A 21,300-nucleotide genomic window follows, 5' to 3' on the forward strand; every position below is an offset into this window, starting at 1 on the left:
CGGTTTGAAGCCAATCTGTCAAAAATTTCTCAAGACCCCATTCTCAACCAATAGCAGGGTATGGTAGTGTGCCTGTCATCCAAGCCATGTGGGAGGCTGAGATCAGGAGGATGGCAGTTCCAGGTCACCCAGAGCAAAAAAAGCTCACAAGATCCCATCTCGATGGAAAAAAGCTGAGCATGGTGTAGTGCACTTGTCATCCCAGCTAATGAGGGAAGTACAAAATAGGATGATTGTGGTCAAGGCTGGTCTGGGCAAAAATCAAGACTCTATCTCAAAATTAATCAGAGCAAAAAGGGCAAAAGGTGTGGATCAAGCAGCAGAGCACCTGCCTAGCAAGCATGATGCCCTGAGTTAAAACTCCAGTACTGCCAAAACAGCAAAAAAGCTTCTGATCTTTTAAGAACAAGTACTACATAAGTAGGTAGTCAAAACGAACTCAAAACAACCATTTGTGCTTGTGGTAATAATCTATTTGTAGTTGGCCAAGACAGTAAAATAAATTATTGAGTAGATCTAAGCTGAGATCAGTCACTGCCCTCAGTCTGGATCTTCTGATTAGATCGGCAAATCCCATGGCATTCCCAGCTTGTCTAGTTTGGCAGCCAAGACTCACAATGGTCCTAAGTGGCCTTCGAATCTGAATAAATCACATGTACTAGGGGTCTATCAAGATCACCAGAAACTCAATTTATTTGTGACCTGAGACAGGATTTTATTGCTTCTCAGATTAACAGTTTAAAATGTTTTGCTTTGTCTTCCTCAGGGGTATTAGTTTGATGTATGAGGCAGGGAGATTATTAAATCTCCAATGCCTTCCAAAGATGTAAATTAAACTACGGCACCTCCTTAGCCACCTTCCTGGTACAAGCTGGGGATTTATTATTAACTTGTCACTCTTGCATGCTCATCAAACAAGCAGCACCATGATTAATTACTCCTGCCTATTTAAGAGTACTTGTCATTCAAACTTTTTGTAGACAGGATATTACAAAGTCTTCTGATTTCTTTGCAGATGTATAGCATGAAGACTTTCAGAGGACTAACTGTTTTTATGGATATATTTCAAAGAAACGTGACATGCATATTAATCTATATTGTTCTATCAGTTTTAAATGGAGCTACACTTCATTTTGGCTTTCTTTGTCTGGTCACAAACATCATGTTGGCTGCTTCTGTTCATCTGGACATCTTCCAGATCCTTTGAAGAGGTACAACAGTAAAAGGACACAAACTTTAAAATTGTCTTCTCAATTCTGCTACAATTCAATGCAGCAAAGGCAGTATTATCAGGTTCCTTTCATCATGAATTTAGGAAATATGAGTGTATTCACCCATTTCTTCATACAATTTAATGTCTTCTGTATGTTGGCAATAGTACTAGGTGAACTGTTCACTGTCAAAATGGAGGCATTTGTCTCCCCATATTATAAGCAAGGAGGTATGAAAAAACAGTGAGAACCTGGATATAAGCAGGAAACATAGTGTCTCCCTTCTAAGGTCAGTTTGCACAAAACAGACTCTAAGCTGAGGCAGGTTATAGGACTTCTGCACATCTCCTTCCCCCATCCTGATCCTGAGTCAGTGTGGATCAGAAAGTCTACACTGCATGGAACCGTGGTCTCTCTCTCTCTCTCTCTCTCTCTCTCTCTGTCTTTATCTCCCTCCCTCCCTCTATCCTTCCCTCCCTCCACCCCATCATATCAAAGAACATCTGGTTTGCTGAATAAATGCTGAAGCTGGAAATTTTGAAATGAACTTTGTAGGCATGGCTACCTGGCCTCTGAGCTACTACAAGAAAAAGTTATCTCACTAGTTTAAATTAATGATCTTGTTTTTAAGATATAAATTCCTTACCATATGGCTCAAGTGGTAGAGTACCTGCCTAGCAAGCATGAAGCCCCGAGTTCAATTCCTAGCAATATATATAATTTTGGATTAAAAAAGGACTTAAAACAATGTCTATGCAACAAATTTGATGTTTCTTTTACTTACACCTTTTCTCCCCATGTCCTTTTGAACATCACCAAAATGATCTTCAATATTTGATTTTTTTCTCCAGGATAAATAACGGTATCCAAATTTGACATATGCTCCTGGAAAAAAACCTCATTATGTAATATTTTAGGAAAAATGATCTAAATACACAGGGTGGTCATACGGTTTATCATGCAAACAGAGAAACTCCTGAGTGAAAGGGGAGCTATCAATAATTGTACTGTGTGATCCAGGACAATATTCACTCTACGAGTAGAAGATATTAAGAGTAAAAGTTAAGGTCAGATTTCCAGATTCCCCTTGGGAGCTGGAAAGCTGGAAAAGGGCTGGAAAGAATGGTTTTCTACCTTTACAGTTAGAAAGTTGAACAAATCACAAGTTAAGTTTTCTTGGATCCATCAGGGAATTGAGGATAAGTCAAATGGCTTAAAACCTGAGGAGAGACAGAGCCTGCAGGGAGACATGGAATGCAAGCCCTTCTTTACTGAAGGCAGTTGAACAACATCAAGAAGGACTCACCTAAAATTGTTTTTAAAAAAAACTTGGCAGAGACTGAGTATTGGCTGGTGACAGACGTCACCCTCAGGCTTCTCTCTGCAGGCCCCAGTAGGGATTCACACACAAAGTGGCTGGAGTCCTGAGAAAACATCATGAAGAAAAAAAGAGCAGCTGCTGCAGGAAGGACATGAAACCTCATCTTCTGTACCTCCCCTATTAAAGAAAACCTCAGGGGAGCGAGAAGTAAGAGCAACAAACACCATCACCCTTAGGCCACTGACAAACTCCCACTGCAGTGTTGCAGGGGACACAGCAAAAAACCCTCGCACCTCAGGGAGGGGCAAGAGTATTTGCCAGGCCCAGAACTATCACTGGGGAGGGACACAAGCACTCTCTTACCCATGAGACCCAGAGCCATGGGCCGGCTGGACACTGAGGATTAATCAGAAAAACAGAGAAAACTTCATCCACCTGCCACTACCAGGCTGAAAGCATCACATAACAACAGGGATGGCTGCTAAGGAACCAGAACAGGTAGAGGCTCTCTGAGTCATTGCATAAAGAGAAGGTGTTAAGCTAAGGGTGGGGAGGACATTGAGAAAAGCCCTCTGGGTGGATAAACTTGCCTCCATCTTAAACACATTTTGCTGGAGGAATGGAAGTCTTTGGCATACTGACAATGGCCTTAAGAACAGCAAACCCCAAGTCCACTTCATATCTTGTCCAGATTGATGTACATTCCACTTTAAGTCTAGAAAAACAAAAAAAAGTGCCTATTTACAGACAGAAAAACTAGGTAACTCAATTTATGCTGCCTTACACAAGATGTCCAGTTTTCAACAAAAAATAATGTGGTATAACACACACACACACACACACACAAAATCCCACAAAGCAACCAACAGGATTAAATTCATATATGACATTGATGTTGGAATTATCAGAAAATTTTTAAGCACTATGAACAATATGTCAAAGTCTCCAATAAAAGAATTGGGGAACACTCATTGTCAGATGAGCGTTTTCAGCAGAGATGAGAACTGTATTTTTATAAAAGCAAATGAAGATACATTTAATTGTAGAATTAACACTAAAGGGTGAAAGACCAGAATGAAAATGTTGTATGTTCTATCAATAAATACAACTGCCCAGAAAAGATGAAAGAAGGGGTAGGGTATATAGAAAGTAGAAAAACTTGCTGGTTGCATTTAAATAAAATGAAGAGGGAAGATGGTGGGTTTGAGACATTTGCACATTCCTGCATCTCCATGAGATTGAAACAAAACAACAGGTATCAATAAGTGGATGGCTGCAATGTCTGTGAAGGGGAGATTAGCTGTGTGTAGGTACTAGTTGAGGTTGGGACAGACACCAACAAGGCAGGATCAATCAGTACCTGTGCCTCATCTCCCACCCCCAGCACAAATCACTTTAGTTGGATTGCCCTGTTCAGTTTTAGGGCCCCGGAGACATTTGGTGGAAATGAAGCCACTGCTCAGGAATTTCCCACATGTGCACTGGCAACAAGCCTGTAGTGCAAGTGGCACCCAACTGCAGACTCCACAGGCTCCACCAGCAAGACTGGTTACAGGGTGGTCTTGTACTCACCTTGTTGTCAGGTCTGTGAATAGAGATTACTGCAAAGACTTTGGCCTAGCAAAGATTAATGCCTTAGTTCACCCATGCCAGTGGGTATGGTTTGACCTGTCTGGGCCTGAGAAAAACAACTCACAACATGTCCGCCTCTGCCCCACAAACATCTAGTGAAGTTCAAAAGAGAAGCCTAAGAACAAAGCGGAGCATTTCTATCCTCCTCAGCAGGGAGGAATTATTGACTAGTGTTTTGTTTTCCCTATACTTTCCCTTTCCTTCCTTTCCCCATTCCTACTTTTTAAATTACATGTTAAAGATTTTACCTTTATTAATTTTTAACTTCCTAGTTTATCCTATATTCTCTTAGCTGCTTTCTTTTCCATCTCTTCTTTCTTCTTCTTTTTTTTTTTTTTGTCTTTTCTTTTTTGGTGCTGGGATTGAACCCAGGGCCTTGTGTATGCTAGGCAAGTGCTGTACCACCAAACTACATCCCAGCCCTCTTCTCTGTTCTTTATTGGGGTATAGTTGCAGCTTACTTTTTGTTTTTTTTCCTTTTTTTAAACTGTATCTAAATATCTGGATTGTTCTTGGGTTGTAGTTGCTACTGTGGTTTTTGTTCCCTCTAGTGGTAGTAGGGATTGAGACCTCAAGAGAAGGCTGCTCATTAAGACCCTCACATAAAACCAGGAGATATCCATCCCAACAGACATGCAAATCCCAATGTAGAAACACAAGAATTGAAAAAGGCAATCTGATTCCTCCAAAAGGTCATAACTCTTCAATAAACAAATCCAAAAATATCAAAATGACTGAAATGCTAGACAAAGAATTAAAAAGTATAACTTTAAAAATGATCAATGAAGATAAATAGATGAATGAAGAGGTGAATTAGAGACTGAAATGAAAAATTCCCCAAAGAGATAGAGATTCTGGTCGGGGGGAATGGAAATCTTGGAAATGAAAAGTTTAATTTGAAAAAAATGCTCAATGGAAAGCATCAGCAATAGACTAGATATAGCAGAAGAAAGAATATCAGGGTTTGAATAGGAGGGAGTTATTACATTTAGATGACACTAAAGAGGGGGGGGGGCAATCACAACCACAACTTTTAAGATCTCTGAGACACAAGAGACCAAACCTACAGCTCTTTGGCTTTGAGGAGGGAACTGAGATACAGACTAAATGCACAGAAAATCTACTAACTGAAATAATATCAGAAAATTGCCCAAATCTAGGAAAGGATATAAACATCCAAGTACAGAAAGAATTTAGAGCCTCAAATAGACATGACCAGAAAAAAAACTTTCCCATATTATATAATAGCTAAACTACCATGAGTACAAAACAAAGAAGGAATATTGATGACAGCAAGAGAGAAGCACCAAGTTGTTTACAAAGGCAAACCTGTAAGAATAACAGCAAGCATCTCTGCAGAAACCCTAAAATCCAGGAGCTCATAGCTTGATATATTTCAAACACTGAAAGTAAAGTAACTGTGAACCTAGACTACTATAATTTAATTATCCTTTAAAATCAATGAGAAATAAAGAGATTCCAAGATAAGAACAAACTAAAGTAATTCATGACAACTAAGCCAGCACTACAGAAGATGCTTAAAGGAATCCTACACACAGAAGAAGAAATTTACAACACCAAGAGCTCAGGAAAGAATACATCTTAGAACACCCACAGAGTGGGAGAAAATATTTGCCAACTATACATCAGACAAAGGACTGATAACCAGAATATACAGGGAACTTAAAAAACTAAATTCTCACAAAACTAATGAACCAATAAAGAAATGGGCAAGTGAACTAAACAGAACTTTCTCAAAAGAAGAAATTCAAATGGCCAGAAAACACATGAAAAAATGCTCACCATCTCTAGCAATAAAGGAAATGCAAATTAAAACCACACTAAGATTCCACCTCACCCCTATTAGAATAGCCATCATCAGCAACACCACCAACAACAGGTGTTGGCGAGGATGTGGGGAAAAAGGAACCCTCTTACACTGTTGGTGGGAATGTAAACTAGTACAACCACTCTGGAAAAAAATTTGGAGGCTACTTAAAAAGCTAGACATCGATCTACCATTTGATCCAGTAATACCACTCTTGGGGATATACCCAAAAGACTGTTACTCCAGAGGCACCTGCATACCCATGTTTATTGCAGCACTATTCCCAATAGCCAAGTTATGGAAACAGCCAAGATGCCCCACCACTGACGAATGGATTAAGAAAATGTGGTATCTATACACAATGGAATTCTATGCAGCCATGAAGAAGAATGAAATGTTATCATTCGCTGGTAAATGGATGGAATTGGAGAACATCATTCTGAGTGAGGTTAGCCTGGCCCAAAAGACCAAAAATCATATGTTCTCCCTCATATGTGGACATTAGATCAAGGGTAAACACAACAAGGGGATTGGACTATGAGCACATGATAAAAGCGAGAGCACACAAGGGAGGGGTGAGGATAGGTAAGACACCTAAAAAATTAGCTAGCATTTGTTGCCCTTAATGCAGAGAAACTAAAGCAGATACCTTAAAAGCAACTGAGGCCAATAGGAAAAGGGGAACAGGTACTAGAGAAAAGGTTAGTTCAAGAAGAATTAACCTAGAAGGTAACACCCACGCACAGGAAATCAATGTGAGTTAATGCCCTGTATAGCTATCCTTATCTCAACCAGCAAAAACCCTTGTTCCTTCCTATTATTGCTTATACTCTCTCTACAACAAAATTAGAAATAAGGGCAAAAAAGTTTCTGCTGGGTATTGAGAGGGGAGAGGGAGGGGGCGGACTGGGTGGTAAGGGAGGGGGTGGGGGCAGGGGGGAGAAATGAACCAAGCCTTGTATGCACATATGAATAATAATAAAAAAAAAGAATACATCTTATAAAAAGTAAGAAGCAATCAAACATTACCAACTCAGTAAGCCAGAAAACCTCCATGATGAATATGGGAAAAAGAAAATAACAGAAGAGTATCCAAATCAATCATGGAAAAACCTCAAAATTAGAAGAATTAGCATTGTGCTAATTCAAGATTAATCCTAAATGTAAATGGTCTTAACTCTCCAATTCAAAGACATAGACTGACTGAAAATTTAAGAGCAAGAGCCAACTGTTTGTTGTGTAGAAGAACACACCTTGTTGGTAAAGACTAACACAGACTCAAAGTTGACAGGATAGAAAATGATATTCCAAAGAAATGGAATCCAAAAGAAAGCTGGAGTAGCTAATATCTGACAAGTAGATTTCAAAGCAAAATTAACCAGAAGAGATAAGGAAGGTCATGTATACTAATAAAGAAAACAATCCATCAGGAACAATCCATTAGGAAGATATAATGATATAAATATATATGCGCCAAACATTGGTATGCGCATACCAACATAAAGGAACAGATAGGTCCAGACACAGTAACAGTGAGTTCCATACCTTACTCTCATCAATAGATCACCCAGACGGACTGGCAAACCATTAGCTAAACTAATCAAGAGAAAAAGAAGACCCAAATCAATAAAGATTTTAAAAGGAAATATTACAACAGATACCACTAAATTCCACAAAATCATTAAGGAATATTTTAAAACTTCTATTTGAGTTGGAAGAGCTAAAACATATGACCTACCAAAACTGAACAAAAAATATATTTAAAAATGTTTGATCTGTAAGGAGCAGTAAGATCAAAGCAGTAATAAAGTATCTCCCAGTGAGATTCAAGATGGCGGATTGCTAATAGCTCTGAGCTCCAGAGCTCCCACAAACCTGAAGAAACGTGGAAAACCAGGGCCCTTGAAAACACATCCCAGGTCCCACAGGCAGCAAGAAGGAGAACTCTGCCAAAACCTAAAATGAGTGAAGCAACAGCAATGTTTGCAGGTTTGCACTTCCGCAGCACCAGAGCTGAGTGCTGGCCTCCCAGGCCAGGTTGGGACAGCTGAAACCTCCAGCATAAGAACCACATGGAGAAGGTCGGTGCCCAAACGACAAAGGTGCCCAGCAGGCAATCTGCTGCGAGCTGTACTGCCACCCTCCCCCACCCAGCAGACCCACACCGGAGTTTGCAAAGAGGCCAAGGAGGAGAGCGTGAAGGCCTGTGAGACAGGAGCAGGTATCCACCTGGGAAAACTTACCAGGGACCCAGTGGCAGCCCACAGAGGTCACAGGGAATGCGCACAGTGTGGAGGTGCCACCGTCAGTGAGCTGCACCTCCAACCCCACCAGTGACCTTCATAGTAACCACATCTGGACAAAACCTTGTGCTTATGCATAACTACAGACTGTATGTTCTGGGGACCTTGGGAGTCAGAACATTACAAATGTGTATGGGGTGAGGCTGGCAAATTGTCAGAGATCCTACTTAGATCTACAACCCCCACCCCCACCTCCACCCCCACCCCAGCACCAGTCACCAATCCAGAGGCAGTTATCCAATATAGCCAGCCATCTAGTGGATCAAAAGACTCAGACACAGAGGGTTGGGGGAAGAGCTACAGCAATAGAAAATTCACAATTTTTACAAAAAGTTTACATCTGTTGCTGCTGAAGCTGTGATGTAGATCTTTGACTCCTTTACTTGCAGCTATTTTTTTTTTGCCTCTGTACATTCCAACAGTGGTTTTGCATTCTCACTCCCCAAGTCTCTGTTTAGACTTCCCTCCCTCTCTTGCCCCTCATTGTAGTCATCTTATGACAGCCCCATAAACCCACCTTTAAGTTTGCAACCCTAAATCATTTCCTCTCCTCCCCTTTTCTACCACCCTCCCCAATTTATACTTTCCACCCGTCAACCACCAGAACTCCCTAGCTCTCAACCTCCTTTTCCTCTACCTATCCTCCCAAAATCTTTCACTGTCAAGACTTCCAATAAATAAAGATGTTTACAGCTTTTCTCATTTAAAAAAAATTTTTAAGTTTTTTCAGTTGTGTAGTTTATATTTATCTGTCTGTTCAATTTTCTCCATTTTCTCCCCCTCTATCTCATTTTATTACCTACCTAATCATTTCTATCTATCCCAGTCTGCCTCTTAATTAACCCCTTATATTACCTCAGTTACCTCCCTTCTACTTCATAAACTTTTCACCTCATAGTACCCAGTAGAGCTTTCCCTCTGTCTCTCCCCCTCACAACTCTTGTGACCTTTAGCCTTCCAGGACCACAAAAGATTCAGCTTTACTCCAACAGAAAACCAAACATACTGGACCAGTAGCACTAACTGACCTTCATTAGGGATTGCTATAACTTCAAGATTGCAGTTTAATAACTGTAACACCTTTAGTAACTTTGCCTCCTTTCTCTATGTGGAACAGTAGTAGAATTCTGCATCTTGAAATAAGAAGCTGAAGGGATTAATATTGAGCAACCACCTTCCCATCTTGAGACAAGAAAACATAGAAAACCAACTAAAGGAGCACAGGGGACTGGAACCTCAAACCAACAACAACAACAAAAAATCCCAGATGCATAAATCTCAACACAGAAACATGAATCAGCAGGCAACAGGTCTCCCTCAAAAGCTACTTCCACATCTAAACAACAGCAAAAAAGAGGAAATATCAAATATCAAATTCCAAAAATAATAGTAGGAATAATTAATGAGCTTAAAGAAGAGACACATAAGCTAGTGTCTAAACTCAAAGAGGACATGAATAAACAACTAAAAGAGCTCAAAGAGAATTCAAACAAACAGATGAATGAAATTAAGAAGACCATGCAGGATATGAAAGAGGTAATCAATAAAGATATAGAAATCCTGAAAAATAACCAATCTGAAGTGAACAGCTCATTATCCCAAATAAAAATCTCAATTGAAAGCTTGGCAGAGTGGAGCAAGATGGAAATAGAGTATCAAGAACAGAAGACAAAGTAGAAGAACTAGATCAAACAGTCAAAGACTGTGGAAAAATGCTAAGAAAATATAAATGGAACATGTAGGAAGTCAGAGACACCATAAAAAGACCAAATCTACAAATCATGAGTATATAAGAAGGAGAAGAGATGCAAACTAACGGCATAGACAACTTATTCAAGAACATAATAGCTGAAAACTTCCCCAACCTTGAGAAAGGGAGGGACATCCAGGTTCAGGAGGTTTACAGAATACCAAACCATCAGGACCAGAAAAGAAACACCCCTGGATATATCATAATCAAAACATTCAATATGCAGAACAAAGAAAGAATACTGAAAGCTGCAAAAGAGAAAAGACAGGTGACATATAAAGGTAAACCATTAGAATAACAGATTTCTCAACACAAACCCTAGATGCAAGGTGGTCATAGAAAGACATATTCTAACAGTGTTAATGTATTGAGAGGTGTGTGGTGTTTTCAGTCCTTTTTATTTTCCTGATATATACTTTTCCCCTAGTCCTTGTTTACTGCTCTGCTTAGTCAAAAGGGTTGATTCTTCCTCACATCTTCCTGTCTGACTCTAATTAATAAAATTAATTAATCAAATTCACACAAAGATGAAAAGGGGGATATAACCATAAATACTAACAAAATCCACAGGATTGTTAGGGAATATTTTGAAAAATTATATTCAAGTAATCTGGAAAATCTAGATGAAATGGATAAATTTCTAGATGCATACAACCAACCAAAATTGACACAAGAAGATATTAATCACCTAAATAAACTTACAATAAGCAATGAGATTGAAGTAGTAATAACGAGTCTTCCTAAAAAGAAGAGTCCATGACCCAGTGGGTTCACAGCTAAATTCTACCAGACCTTTAAAGAAAAACTAATACTAATACTTTTCAAACCTTCCCAGGAAACAGAAAGGGAAGGAACACTACAAAACTCATTCTGTGAAGCCAGTATTACACTCATCCCAAAACCCAATAAAGATGCAACAAAAAGAAAATTATAGACTAATATTGTTAAGGAATATAGATGCAAAAATTCTCAACAAAATACTAGCAAACAGAATTCAACACACATCAAAAAGATCATACATCATGACCAAGTTGGTTTCATTCCAAGAATGCAGGGATGGTTCAACATACACAAATCTGTAAATTCAATACAGCAAATAAACAAAAGTAAGGACAAAAATCACATGATCCTCTCAATAGATGCAGAAAAAGCCTTTGACAAAATTCAGCACCTTTTCATGATAAAAGCTCTGAAGAAACTAAGAATAGAAGGAAGTTTCCTCAACATAATAAAGGCTAAATAGGACAAACCTATAGCCAACATTATTTTTTTTTCTTTTGTTTATTCATATGTGCATACAAGGCTTGGGTCATTTCACCCCCCTGCCCCCACCCCCTCCCTTACCACCCACTCCACCCCCTCCTTCTCCCACCCACCCCCTCAATACCCAGCAGGAACTATTTTGCCCTTATTTCTAATTTTGTTGTAGAGAGAGTATAAGCCATAATAGGAAGGAACAATGGTTTTTGCTGGTTGAGATAAGGATAGCTATACAGGGCATTAACTCACATTGATTTCCTGTGCGTGGGTGTTACCTTCTAGGTTAATTCTTTTTGATCTAACCTTTTCTCTAGTTCCTGTTCCCCTTTTCCTATTGGCCTCAGTTGCTTTTAAGGTATCTGCTTTAGTTTCTCTGCGTTAAGCATAGCCAACATTATACTAAATGGAGAACAACTGAAACCATTCCCACTAAAGTCAGGAACAAGACAGGAATGCCAGTTTTCCCCACTCCTATGCAAAATATTTTGGAATTCCTAGCCAGAGCAATATAGACAACAGCAAGAAATACAAGGGATTCAAATAGGGAAGAAGTCAAACTATCCTTATTTGCAGATATGATCTTCTACCTAAAATACCCTAAAAACTACACCAAAAGACTCATAAAATCATAAACATTTTTGGCAAAGTAGCAGGGTACAAAATTAATATACAGAAATCAATAGTCTTCCTATATGCCAACAATGAACATACTGAAAAAGAAATGAGGGAAACAATCCAATTTTACAATAACCTCAAAAAAGAATACCTAGGAATAAAATTTAACAAAGGAAACCAAAGACCTTTTCAATAAAAACTATAAGTCACTAAAGACAGAAATTGAAGAAGACATCAGAAAATGGAAAGATCTCCCATGCTTGTGGATTGGTAGACTCAACATTGAGAAAATGGCTTTACTAACAGAAGCAATCTACATGTTAAGTACAATCCCTATCAAAATCCCAATGACATTCTTTACAGATAGAAAAATTAATCCTAAAATTCATATGGGAACACAAAAGAACTCAAATAGTTAAAGCAATTCTGAGCAAAAAGTCCAATGATAGAGGTGTCACAATTTCTGATTTCAAACTATACTACAGAACCATAACAATAAAAAAAGAATGGTATTGGCACAAATGCAGACATGAAGACCAATGAATCAGAATAGAACACCCAGACATAAAGCCACATAGCTACAGCCAACTGATCTCAACAAAGGAGCCCAGAGCTCATGATGGAGAAAAGACAGCCTCTTCAACAAATGTTGCTGGGAAAACTGGATATCCTCATGTAGACAACTGAAACTAGATCCCTGACTCTCACCCTGGAGCAGTATCAATTCAAAGTGGATCAAAGACCTTAATATAAGGCCTGAAACTTTGAAACAACTCTAGGAAGTAGTTGGAAATCCACTAGAAAATATCGGCACAGGGAACAAGTTCTTCCTAAGTAGAACTCCAATGGCTCAGCATTAAAGAGAAAGAATGAACAAATGTGACTGCATCAAATTGAAAAGCTTCTGCACAGCAAAACAAGTATCACTAGACTTAAGAGACTGCCCACAGAATGGAAGGAAATCTTTGCCAGCTATTCACTGGATAGGGGACTAATATCCAGAATCTACAGGGAACTCAAAAAACTCAACCATCAAAGAATCAACATCCCAATGAAGAAATGGACACATGAAATGAATAGGGAATGAATAGGGAAGAGGTACAAGTGGCCAATAAATACATGATGTGTTCAACTTCCCTGGCTATAAAAGAAATGCAAATCAAAACCACACTAAGATTTCAACTCACCCCAGTTAGAACAGCCATGTTCAAGAGCAAAACAACAACAAATGCTAGCGAGGATGTGGTGAGACAGGAACCCTTATACACTGTTGGTGGGAATGCAAATTAGTACAACCATTATGAAGAGCAGTATGGAGATTCCTCAAAAAGCTAAAACCAAACTGCCGTATGACCCAATGATACAGCTGCTGGGCATACATTCAAAGGAACCTAAGTCGGGATACAACAGAGACACTTGCACAACAATGTTTACTACAGCACTGTTCACAATAGCCAAGCTATGGAAACCCAGATGCCCTATAACTGAGGAATGGATCAAGAAAATGTGATAGATAGATCAGTTTTACTTAGCCACAAGAATGACACCAAGTGGTTTGAAGGTAAATGCATGCAAAACCAAATATGATCATATACAAATGTATACATAGAACATGGATGTAATAGAACTACACTATGGAACTCTGGGAAGGAGGGAAAGGAAAAGGAATGATAGAGCATCAACAAGATCATAATACATAACATCTGTGAAGGTAGAGATACAAGGATATGGATTGAAAGCTGTTGAAAAATGAGGGGTGGGATATAAGGGGTTAGGGATTAGAATAATGGAAGGGGTCAAACAGACCAAAGTAAAGTATAGTCACAGCAGGGATACAGAGAACCCTTTGAATATCGACTTAGATATTAATAACAAAAGACAGGACTGTAAAATAGGAACAGTGTGTGTGTGTAGGTACTTGTGGAAGGGGGGAAGGTGAACAAAGGAGATTAAGGTAAAGGAATATGGTTGATGGACTTCATATATGAAATACAACAAAGAAATCTCTTGCAATTGCTTTAAGTGGGGCAGGGAGGGGGCTGAGGGGGAGAGATGGGGTAATCTAACCAATGTACATTATTATTATACTATTTGGATTGTCACAATGATTTCCCCCCCAACAGTGAATATATCTTCATTTTTAAAAAATAATTTAAAAGAATCTCCTAACCAACAGGAAAAAAAAAACCAAAAACAAAACCCTAGGGCTAGACAGATTTCCTGTTGAATTTTACCAGACCGTTAAAGAACACTAATGTTCCTCAAACTATTCCATATAATAGAAAGGAAAGGAAAGCTATGAAACTCATTCTATGAAAATCATTACCATGATATCAAAACTGGGTAAGAATACATGAACAACAAAAAAGAAAACTACAAACCAACTTCCTTGATGAACACAGACACAAAAATCCTCAATCACATACTTGCAAACTGAATTCCACACATTAAAAAGATCATATACCACAATCAAGTTGGTTTCATGATAGGAATGAAAGATGGTTCAATAAATGCAAATCAATAAATGTAATACAGCACATGAACAGAATCAAGGACAAAAACCACATGATCACTTCAATAGTTGCAGAAAAATATCTTTGACAATATTAAGCATCTCTTCTTTACAAAAATCCCTAAAGAAACTAGAAAGATCATACCTCAACATAATAAATGTTCTATTTATGACATACTGATAGATACCATAATGAATGGGGGAAAACTGAAAGCATTTCCTATCTCAGGAATGAGACAGGGTGTCTACTCTCCCTACTCTTATCAAATATAGTACCTGAAATTTAGTAAAAGCAATAAAGCAAGAGAAAGAAAAGGGATAATAACAGGAAAGGAAGAAGTCAAATTATCCCTGCTTACAGACTCTAAAGAGTCCACCAGAAGACTCTTAGGTCTGATACTTTTAGCAAAATAGCAGGATACGAAATCAACATACAATATCAGTAGCTTTTTTACACATCAATAATGAACTTACTGAAAAATAAATCAAGAATACAATCTCATTTGCAATAGCCTCAAAAAACTAAATACTTAGGAATAAACCTAACTAAGGAGGTAAAAACCTCTAAATTGAAAATTATAAAGCAGTGAAGACAAATTGAGAAAGATACTAGAAGATGGAAAGATCTCCTATGATTATGGGCAACAGATTATGAAAATGACCATATTACTGAAAGCAATTTACAGATTCCATGCAACCTCCATCAGAAGTTCAATGACATTCTTCACAGGAGGAAAAACAATCCTAATATACATATGAAAACACACACAAAACCAAACAGCTAAAGCAATTCTGAAAAAAAAAATGCAATGCTAGAGGTATCACAATACTTGCTTCAAACTATAGTACTGAGCAACATAAAGACAAAGAACATTTTGTAATGTTACAGACTATAATACATAATAAATTTGTAACAGTTACTAGCATCTATGCATCCAATAGCATACCAACAACCACCAAAAGCAAGGGACTACAGACCTAAGCACATTAAAATGTGAAACTTATACACATCTCTTAGCCCAAGACAGATCAACTAGATGAAAAAGATTAAGAAAGATATAAAGACCAAAACAACATAAATAACAGATTATAGATTTTACAGATACATGTGCAATTTCAAGAGCACATAAACAGAATATTGGCCAAAAAAGAGATAACTTACTATACTAAAAAGAAAATGCTCGATCCAATGAAGAAATGGGCAAATGAACCAAACAGAGCTTTTTCAAAGGAAAAAGTACCAATGGCTGAAAAACACATGAAGAAAAGTTTAACATCCCTGGTCATAAGGGAAATGCAAATCAAAACATTAAGATTCCACCTTTCTTCTGTGAGAATGGCTATCATCAAGAACACACACACACACACACACAAACAAATGTTGGTGAGGATGTGGGGGAAAAGGAACCTTCATATACTGTTGGTGGGAATGTAAACTAGTACAACTGCTATGGAAAACAGTATGGAGGTTCCCCAAAAAACTGAAAATGGAACTGCCATATGATCAAGCAATAGCACTTCTAAGGATATACCTGAAGGAATGTAAGTCAGGTTACAATAAAGATGCCTGCACAACCGTGTTTTCTGCAGCATTATTTACAATAACTAAGCTATGGAAACAACCAGATGCCCCATAGCTGATGAATGGATTAAGAAAATGTGGTATTTATGTACAATGGAATTCTATTCAGTCATGAAGAAGAAAGAAATTTTATCCTTTGCAGGTAAAATGGATAACTGGAGAACATTATCTTAATTGAAATTAGCCAGGTTCAGAAAGTCAAAGGGCACGTTTTCTCTCATATGTGGAATACAGGCCCAGTGCAAATACAAGCAATATTATATATACACACAAATATATACAGAACATGTACCCCAAAAGAGGGACTGGTAAAGGAGACTAAGGGAGGAGGAAAAGGAGGAAGCATATCGAATAATAATGAAATAATCGTATCTGTGTAGGAACAAGACACAAGGAAACACACTGAAAACCGCTGAACAAAGGATAGGGGATAAAAGGCAAGGACATGCTTTGGAGGGCGGTTACATTGACTTAAGTAGGTAATGCCAAAGCAAAAATCCCACTGAACAATGAACAGATACCTAAACAATGAAGGACAAGAATGAGAAATAGGTAATGCTAAGAGGAGGGCACTAACAGGAGGGGGTGGGTAAAAGAAGGAAGTAAAGAAGGTGAATATGGTTGATATACTTTCCATACAAGAATATAGAATTTTGAAACCCGTTGAAATCACCATAGGAAGGGGACAAGGGTAGAAAGGAGAAAAATGGAGGTGATCAATTTTGGATATAATACATATGTACATGGAAATGTCATAATGAAACTGTTTAGCATCTTAAACAAAAATGACTTTTTAAAAAATGAGGACAGAAAGATGAAATAGGTCCTGTCTAGAGGCTGGTGCCATTGGGGGGCAGGGAAGACATAAGGAAAGCGTGAAGGAGGATGAGTGTGGTGGAAATACTGTGTACTCAGGTATGAAAATGGACAATGAGACCTGCTGAAAATATTCTAAGAAGTGGGGGAAAGGAGAAGAATAGAGGGGCAAATCTAAGCTATATTGTAAGTGCTTTTGCAAATGTCACAATGTACCCCCAGTACAACAATATGCTAATAAAAAAACAAAGCAAAAAAGAAAGAAAATGCTAATGAAGTCTTAAAAATAGATACTGTAAATAGTATTCTTTAGTGACCATACAACAAAATCACAATGTAAATCAACATAAAAATCTAACAGGCCCTCTCACTAGGAAGTTCACACACACACACACACACACACACACACACACACCATTTAACCAATTATTGGGTTAAGGGAAAATACAAAGGTGAAAAATATTTTGAAAATAATAATAAACACATGATGTATTAAAACCTATGGGTAACAACTGAAGGGGTTTAAATACTGCAACAAAAACAAAAAAATTAATTTCTCAAAATTCTAGAAAAAGAGAACAAAGCCCGCTAAAAGAAAGTAGAAATAAATAAAATACAAGCAGAAATTGATTGTCTAGAAGACAAGAAAGCCAGTAAGTACACCAAAAGGTTGAGAATTAATCAGCAAGGCTGAAACAGTTAATGTTTAAATGGTGGGGAGAAATGACAAAATACATAAAACAAAAGAAACAAGCTCAAAACAGAAACTGTTTTAAATCATGAGTTGGCTTCATAGAGTTCTATGGATAAATAGGAAAAAGTGAATCCCTACATTAAATAACATTCTAGGAATATATGCCAAAACTGACACTTAAGAACAGATGGATTTTACAAAAAGAAATATAGGAAGTCATAAAAGAGCTCTCCTGCCAAAAAGACAGTAGGCTTGGCTGTCTTCACAAAGAACTCTAGCAAACTTTTAAAGATCAGATGATGAAAATAGTAAACTATTTCAGAGCACAGAAAAAAAAAAAAGAAAAATAAACATCCAACTTATTTTCATATAGCCAATTTAACATTGATTCTAAAACCACACACACACAAACAAGTATAGATCAACCTTACTTACCAATATTGATACAAAATTATGAGTAAACAGATCTAACAACCCATTATGATCAAGTAGTAGTTATTCCAGAAATGAGCGGTTCAATACAAGGGGATCCAATAATATAATTAACAGTATTAACAGTACTAAATAGAAAAATATGCTCACCTCTGAAGATTTAAAAAAAAAAGTGAAAAAATTTAAACATCCATTTGTATTTTCTGAAACCTAAAAAACCAGAATTCCTCCCTAATATAATAAAAATACAAACTAGAAAATCAGCAGCTAATATAATGGGGAAACACTGAAACAGCAACTCTTAAGAGTTCTTAGAGTCCAGGATTCTCCCCAGGGTCTGCATATTTTCATGATAAAACCAAGACATCATTTCCTCTTCCACAGTGTTAACTCACACTGATGATGCAAAAGAAATGGTAGGCAAACGGCTAATGACTTAGCACGATTCAAGGTAGCAGGCAACCGCACTTAACTACACTAGTAGGCATTGTTTTTCATCACACATACTCACAGTGGTGGGAAGGGGGAAGCCATTTTTACTTGAAATGTCCTGGATGAACTTAAGGAATTATTAATTTTATGAAGTCTGTGTGTGTGTGTGTGTGTGTGTGTGTGTGTGTGTGTGTGTGTGTGTGTGTGTGTGTGATGCTAGGGATCAAGCCAAGGCTTTGCACATTAGGCAACCCTCAGTCTCATTTTTTTTAAGTCTTGACTGTAGAGAATGTCTTTAATAGTTTAGGTGAAGAAATGGAAAGCCCATGTAAAGCTCCTGCTGCATACAGATATAGAATGGCTGTCTCCAGGAAAAACTTTTCTGTGATTGAGTTGAAAACTCAAGTACATTTTTCATAGAACACCATTTCTACTTAGAACAACTGGCACACAAACTGTATTTAGTCAGACTTGGCTATTTGGCAGACGTTTTCGCAAAAATGCATGAAGTGAGCTATCGCTTCAAAGAAAACAACTGTCAGCATTTGTTACCATAAAAATTTGAGCATTCAAGTGAAAATTATAATTTAAGAAAACTTATGTTCACCACCCTGAGCAATACTTAGGTTTATCTGATGAGATCAGTGGTGATGTTTTAAAATCATTTTTTGATACTATATAACCAAATATGTCAACATCTGAAAGATCTGCATCACTTAGTAAACCAGTATTTTCAAAATGACAAATTCATGGTGTTAAAAAAGTCACATATGGGTGAAGGGTCTATCCAGAGTGCAAGGTAGACCAATGGACTTTAGTGAAGCAGAGTAAAAAAATTTCAGTTGTATAGCTCAAGATTCTTCACTGCAACCAATTTTTAAGCTACCACATACAGCTTAAAAATGAAACATCAAAGAATATATATAATGACCTTGAAAGCTTATTAAAATTACTCATTCTTTTTCCAACTACATACTATGTGAGGACAGATTTTCTTAACTACTTTAAACAAAACAATGTAATGCAAAAGATTGTGAAATCAGATGAGTATCCACTGTCTCCTATTATTAAGACATAAAAAAGATTTTCAGCTGGCACCAGTGGCTCACACCTGTAATCCTAGTGACTCAAAAAGCAGAGATGAGGATTGCAGTTTGAAGCCAGCCTGGGCAAACAGTTCATGAGATCCTATCTCAAAAACACCCATCACAAAAAAAAAAAAGGCTGGTGGAGTGGCTCAAGGAGTAGGCCTTGAGTTCAAGTCCCAGTACCACAAAAAAATTTCAAACGATACCATAACAAAATTTTATTTTGAATATTATTTTTCATAAATGTTACTCATGACAACCAATGAATTTGTTACTTTAATAAAACTTAAAATTATTCTGTTAACTTCTGACATGGAAAATTATCAGTAGATATAATTCCCATAAACAAAAGCTATTTGACTCCTTCAATAATTTTTGAGAGAGTAAAGTTTTCCTGAAACCAAAATTTTGAGATACAGTGCATTATGGACATTCTCAATAAAGTCAGGCTCCGGGCAGAAAATATACAATATGATACCAGTGTATAATTTGCCAGAATGTATCGAAGTTATCAGAGATTATGGAATGTTTTTTTTTAATGGAATCAACATGAAGCCTTTCCTCTACACACCTAAGCCAAAACTGGATAATTTGAGCATCAAATAAGACTAGTTGTCATTGATTAAAATACATCAAATACATAACCACCCATATGTTCCTAGGTAATGAAAAACAGTCACACACAAAAAAGTCTCATTGGTCACCTTTTGAGGTTACCAACTTATTTGTCTGAAAACTGATAGTTTTTTTTTAATTAAACATTTGTCCAAACTTCCCTATGCTATTTCAGAAAAAAAATACTTGATACTTCAAGTTCACTGCCATAAAAGTCCAAATAATACAGAAAAACTATGGTTAAAAAAATGCTACTCTGCAATCCCTAATAAATGGAGCTAGTTATCAATATCCAATGGATTTTTAAGCCTATTAAGTTAAAGACTGAAAATTTAATAACTGATGGATCAGGATGACATCTGAACTCTCACCTTAGTGCCAAGCAGCTAGACATTTTGTGCTTCATGATTTAAAAAAAATGCACACAGCATGATTGATGAAGAATTATTATCCAAAGTAACCAATTCTATAATCTACCAATTTACAAGGGAACCTGTGACATCCAGTTACAATTAAGAAGTAATCTAAGTAAATAACCAGCCAAATCCAGAATGTGGAAAAAGCTACAAGACAAATAACCAACTCTTCAGCAGTTAAAAGGTCATGGAAAAGATTGGGTCTAGAGGGTGGGGAAAATACGTCTCAATTCTGAGAGACATATTAAATAAATGCAACCTACAAACCTTATTTGAATAAACCAACTGTAAAAAAGGCATCTTTGAGACAACATGGAAAATTTGAACGTGGATTGGGTTATTGGGTGTTTTTTATTAGGTGTTGATAAAGTGCTTATCTGTTAGAGATTCACAGTACGTATTTCAAGAAATTTAAAATACTCCAAGGGAAAAAGTGTAGGAGGATAAAACAAGTTCAGCAAAATGTTAACAGTTACAATCTCTAAGTGAGGTATATGGAAGTTTGTTACATTACTTTAATTTTGGTACATTAAAAACTTTTCTATAATAGGACTAGACTTGTGGTTCAAGCTGTAGAGTACCTGCTTTGGAAGCCTGATGTCCTGAGCTCAAACCCCAGGTCCACCAAAAATAAAAACTTTCCTTTAATAAAAATCCAAACCAAATTCTGTAGACACCATATTGATGACATAGCATGAAAAGTAAGTATCATGTGCTTTATGAGTTGATGATCTGGCAAGAAAATAAAAGAATGTAAAAAGAATGAACAGTATTAAGATCACTTAAAGGTAAG

This window comes from Castor canadensis, chromosome 15 (assembly GCF_047511655.1).
Source record: "Castor canadensis chromosome 15, mCasCan1.hap1v2, whole genome shotgun sequence".
Lineage (NCBI taxonomy): Eukaryota > Metazoa > Chordata > Mammalia > Rodentia > Castoridae > Castor > Castor canadensis.